This window comes from Pleurodeles waltl, chromosome 5 (assembly GCF_031143425.1).
Source record: "Pleurodeles waltl isolate 20211129_DDA chromosome 5, aPleWal1.hap1.20221129, whole genome shotgun sequence".
In the NCBI taxonomy this organism is placed as follows: domain Eukaryota; kingdom Metazoa; phylum Chordata; class Amphibia; order Caudata; family Salamandridae; genus Pleurodeles; species Pleurodeles waltl.
In genome coordinates, this window is record NC_090444.1 from 951,585,535 (window position 1) to 951,591,534 (window position 6,000).

Here is a 6,000-nt window from a genome sequence, read left to right on the forward strand (position 1 = left end):
GGCAGTCTCTTCTTTCATCACCAACCCCTTTCCCCTCTCAGAGTTTTTAGTCTCCAGATAAGAATATAGTTAGGGAGTGAGAGCTTTAGAGAGACATTGGGTTCAAGCCTTCATTCTGCTCCTGTGAAGATTTGCAATAGATACTGTTTGTGACACTAGGATATGCAAATTTTTTATTAGTGAGCATAGTCTAGTGTAGATTCTGATTACGGGCCATAGTTTGTGGTGTCTCTCGCTGTTCCTACGTCTCCCCACTGAGGTAGTTTTACTATGCAAACTAGCAATATTTCCTTCTGAAGGCTAGTATATTCTTGAAAGTGCTAGCTGGGACTGAAATTGCATTTGCCTTTTTCTTGTGAGTTACCTTTGTCACCATTCCTTTCTCATTTTTGGATGCTAGGTGGCTTACACTTACTTTGAAATTTATGGTCCATTCTTTGGATGGGTGTTCTGGTTGTACTGATATCAGGGTGAGCTGTCAAGATGCACTGGTGAATGTAAGGCTGGCTTAGATATAGTTGTGCCATCTATAAGAACATGAGAGATGTTTGTTGCTAAATGTTGAATAGACCTTTTAGGTGGCAGCTTGTAATTTGTAAAATCATAAATGCAGAGTCCCAAACTTTTTCTTAGGGTCCCATTGCTGAATGTCAAGGTTGCCATAACCTTTTCCTTTCAGTAGTCTACACTTGCACATTATTTTTCACACCCTTTGCTGCTTTCATCATTGTTTTCCTATCTGTCTATCTCCCTTCTTCCCTTTCTGTCTGTCTATCTTCCTTTTGGTCATGGTCTGTTGGTGAAAAATGAGCCTCAATCTCCTAAAATAAGTGCAGGTGGCCATCACAGACACATTAATTGGTGGATAGGGCTGAGTAAGCATACTTTGCAGAGGAGAGTGGACTCACCTCTGGAGAGCACAGGCAGCCAAACCAATCACATCTACATGGAAATATGCTGTATATGGAATATTATGCCTGGTGGAGCAGGCTGGCAGTGGACTTAGTTTTTTCAATCCTTGGAAGTTTTATGCTGGCAAAAGGCAACATTGTTTTATGTGTAGCTTACAAAAGTGTGAGTCTTCCATATAAATCGGGAGTGTTTGCATATATACTTGTAATGCGCTCAAACGTACCCATGATAGGCCTGCTAAACATATGTGTGAGGTCTTAAGATGTGATGTCCTTTTCGTGATGTTGCTTCCTGTAAAGTCCTTGATTGTGATGTCAATTCCTGTGGTGCCACGCGCAATGTCATGCGCCATGATGTCTCTTGCATACTGCCTAACTTGGTTAGTCCACCCCACTTCTATTTTTAGGACTTGTGCCCTGCCCTGCTAGAGAGCAATCGTCGATGTAAACATTAAGCCTTTTTCTGAGCTCTTCAACCTGATGTTAATAAAATTCAAACATGTCAGGAAAAAGTCAGCTTCTGGTTTTGATGTAAAAGAACCATTCTCACAAGTCGTGTGTTTTTTTTAATGCATTCCCCGATAGAGATCTCCCTACGAGCCAGCTTCCTTGAAAACTTCAGAATTAATAAGCTTTCTGTATATTTCATAGACATGAATTAGAATACCAACTGGCACATGTAATGTGTTATGTTTACGTCATTGGTGCATACCAGGTATGCGAGGGGTGTGCTTACAGCGTGTGGTGTAACACGTGTGAGCAATCATAGTACCTAATATAATACTCACTGTGTCATGTCCAGTCGACCCTCAGCAATAATTTAAGTGCCGCCTGCAGTGGTACAAATTAGATGTAGCTGACACCTGTCCTCTGGTCGTGCGCGAAAGCTTTCGTCGTTTTTGCCTTTGTAACTGACCGCATAATGGATCCTGGGACTGCTGGTTTTGTGAGAATGAGCTAAGACTTCTGAGTTTCCTTACGCCTAAAAAAAACTTGACTCGATTGCACATATCACATATGGTGATGGGGCACCGAGCATTTGTGCGCTTTTGTGCATGCCAGACATGGAAGTGACCTGATCCATCACGTCAACAAAGTGCATTTTACTGGGAAATGAATGGGGAAGCAAAGGCCCGATACCACGCTAGCTATTGCAGCTTTACGTACGTTCACAGGAAGATGAAAAAAAAAAATTATTTACCTTACTGCGAGCTCAACGCCCACCGTGCAGCCGCGGTGGAGTGTTCAGCGTTAAAAATGCATGTCATGGCGTTGCTCTGCTACTGCTCTGGGTGAACTGAGTATCTTGTTGCATAGCAACAACCGGTCAGCGGACCTTGACATGGACATCAGACGTGGGGCAGCCCGCAGCGTTATTGTACTTGGAAATATAAGCTTACAATTAAGCCCTTTCCTTCATTTCATATCGCATTCCGGCGATTTTGCTACTTGTTCTGAAACCCCATTGAACCGTAACTATGTTTTATGACAGGAGAGGGGATTAAAGTGGTCAAGTGCAGAAAAAACACGCCTTTTTACCCAATAGTGCACCTCTGAAAAATCACCAACAATAAACATTTTAGAAAGTTGTTTTGTTTGATGATGTCACCTCCGCTTTTGAGATGCAATATTACGTCAATCACGGCAATTCCCTTTTCAAAAGCTTCCAGTATCGGTCATTTAATATAACAGCGCCCAATAACACAAATACTAACTTCACAGCAGCCAATAAAATACGGAACATCCAAAAAGTACTGTTTGTTTTAGTAAACCGACCACTCCAAAATATTACACCCACTGGGGTGCAAATTTACTTTTGTTTTCAATTGTTGTTGTTCAGGCCCGAAATATGCCCCATTCTACAAATGCAGGCTGCAAAGGAGACTATTAACCGTTGTCTCAGCACCTATAAATGAACGACTGATTCAAACGTTCTAAACGTTAATGCCAGATAATTCGTACCCTAAAGAGTTCGCTTTCACGTTTCCAGAAGGGCAAAATCTTATGTCACAAGTACATTTTTCATTATATATTCAAGTATATTAGTTTCTTAAGCATAGTAAATGATGACCACACAGAGCACCAGGTTAAGGCAATCTTTACTGGGGCTATTCAATGATTCCCTCATATCATCCTCTAACACTGTCTCTCATCTGTAGCCCCGCTGACATGTATTTCGTTTGTTTAATAGCGCCTCTCATACCAGCGCAGGGTGTTGGAGCACTTTATATCACAGAGACACTGAATCAAATGTGTGTAAATGAGTGTATTGAAAATGTCATATAACACAAAGGGGACTACAGTGTGCAGGATTCACGTCATCCAGATAAGTAGGCATTTTTTAGGAGTGCTTGGTCTGGGGAAGCATCAACTCCGGATTCAGGACGTAACTCAGTGGTTAGGGTTGGCTTTACAAATAACAATGTGTTTCTACCCAACAAGCTTAGCAAAATTAGAATAATCAAAGACTGGGGAAAAACATACATTTCTAACCTGTATTATGCAGTTTACATGTAGATCTTTGATGGCAGTTCATAGCTCACTGTTCTAGATTATGATGGTAATTTATGAACTGCCAAGTAACAAAATAATTTCTGTGACAAAAGCAGTATTCCACTGAGCACTGCACATAAAATACTGTTTTCTTATCTGCATAGTACATGTTCTTTGCAGCAGGTATATTAACCCTGTTTGCTACATCAGATGAGTCAAAACTGCAATTAGACAAACCTCCGATCTCTCTCCAACAGGCAGTGCTTAATTTGTGCTTGTTGTTTCCGGTGCTGAGCACCTGCACTTACTTTTGAGGGCCAGTGCTTATTCTTCTGCCTCAAGCATTTGCTGCGAACAAAAGACACATATGGGACAGACGGAGGAAGGGAAAAACGAAAAAGCGTCACAAAGGGAGAAAGTAGAAAGCTGCTAGAGTGAGCTGAAGGGGCAGCGAGTGGCTTTATATGGATTGAAGAGGCCCGAGGTGGCTTCCGGAGTATGCTGCCTCAGTATTTCGTGTTCACGCATTTAATTACAGCAGCCGCGTGTTTAAGAGGAATGCTTTGGGTACCGACACCTTTTTATTTACAAATTAAGCACTGCCAACAGGTACATTAATCACCAGAGTTATTTTGGCACTTTTTTGTTGCCTGAAAACTGTTGGATGTACAAATAACTCTGCTGTGCTTTTAACATTGCTGCACTGCTACAAAATTGAAAAGCGGACCCTCATTCTTGCAGCCTCTGGGGAAAGCAAAATGCCCAGTACAGCCAGTCTGGCCTTAGAGTGACTATCTTTTGTTGGTGCCCCCAAATGACCTCCTTCTCCATGGTTGCCCTCCCTACCACCCTTTAATGGTGAACATCATCCCTCCATAGCCTCTTCCAAGCATTTATTTAATTTCTTTTATAGCCTTATTTATCCCAATGTAGGGTGATAGAGTGCTTTACATCATACACCTATTTGCATACTATGAAGAGACAATGATTCATATGTGTGGGTAAATCAGACAATCTACAGGTTATGTTACATCAGACAATGAAGAATACGAGGTGTGTGAGTCAGGTGCATCCACACTGGTAAGCATAATTTGTTATAAGTGCTTTGTTTGGAGAAACACAAACTCTGGATTTCAAATGTAACATGGTGGTTTGAGTTCTCTTTACTAATAAGAATTTAAGACTGTAGGAAAGTACCCTCTTGAGTATGGTTACCCCCTTTTTCTGCCTGTTGAAAGTGTGTTTGACTGTGTTCACTGGGTTACTGCTAACCAGGACCCCAGTGATTATGCTCTCTCCCTTCAAACTTGGTAATTGGGTTACTTACACCCCACATTTTTGCATACTGGCCCCCCCATGTAAGTCCCTAGTATATGGTACCCAGATCATTGGGGTGTCAGGGAAACCCCATGGGCTGCAGCATGTATTATGCCACCCATGGGGGGCCCATGCAAAGTGTATCTTCAGGCCTGCTATTGAAGCCTGCATGAAAGGGTGCATGCACCCTTTTCACTACAGGTCACTGCACCAGGTCACTGTAAGTCACCCCTATGGCAGGCCGTCCTAGCCCAGAGGACAGGGTGCAAGTACCTGTGTGTAAGGGCACCCCTACACTAGCAGAGGTGCCCCCACGAACTCCAGTTCCCTTTTCCTGAACTTTTTGAGTGCGGGGATGACAATTTATGCATGTACTGGACATAGGTCACTCCCTATGTCCAGCTACATAATGGTAATTCAGAACCTAGGAATGTTTGGTATCAAACATGTCAGAATCATGCCCCAATACTCTTGCGAGTATTGGAAGTACGATTCAACAGCTCAAGCCCAGGAAGGCAGAACAAAGGATTTTCTTTGGGAGAGGGAAGTAACACCCTTTCCCTTTGGAAATAGGTGTTACATGGCCTGGGAGGTGTAGCCTCCCCAAGCCACTGGTATGCTTTGAAGGGCCCATTTGGTGCCATCCATGCATAAACCAGTCTACACGGGTTCACTGACCTCCAGCCCATGTTCTGGTGCGAAACTGGACAATGGAAAGGGGAGTGACCACTCCCCTGTCCATCACTACCCCAGGGGTGGTGGCCAGAGCTCTTCTAGAGGATCCCTGGGTTCTGCCATCTTAAATCCAAGGTTGGCAGTGACCTCTGGGAGCACTTGAGTGGCCAGGTCAGGCAGGTGAGATCAGAGCCCCCTCCTGATAGGTGGTTACCTGGCTAGGTGACCAATCCCCCTTTCAGGGCTGTTTAGGGTCTCTCTCTTTGGTGGGCCCTCAGATTCGGCTTGCAAGATTCCAGCAGGAATCCTCTGCATCCTCTACTTTCACTTCTAACCACTGGAACCATGACTGGATCCTCCAGGAACTGATAATCTGCATCCACGACAAAGACTCTGCTTGCAACATTTTTCCATGGCTCCTTCCAGCTTCTCCAACATTTCCCTGGATGTGCATCCTATGAGGGTGGCAAGTCTTCAGTCTGCAAGAGAAGGAAGAAGGAATTTCCATTGGATGGAAGGAGTCACTCCCCTGCATCTGCAGGCACCAACTATAACAACGACTGGCTGCGTGGATCTCCTTTAATCCTGAGCTGCATGGATCCTG

The 6,000-nt window shown here is 43.7% G+C and overlaps 1 protein-coding gene across 1 annotated transcript in view; it reads right to left on the minus strand.

The window, feature by feature from the left end:
* Positions 1-2,205, minus strand: part of LOC138296175 (uncharacterized) — a 498,683-nt gene extending 496,478 nt beyond the window's left edge. The window contains exon 1 of the mRNA XM_069235068.1: positions 2,113-2,205. The gene's annotated coding sequence lies outside the window, so the exon portion shown is untranslated. The remainder of the gene's footprint in view (positions 1-2,112) is intronic.
* Between the last annotated feature and the right edge of the window lie 3,795 nt (positions 2,206-6,000).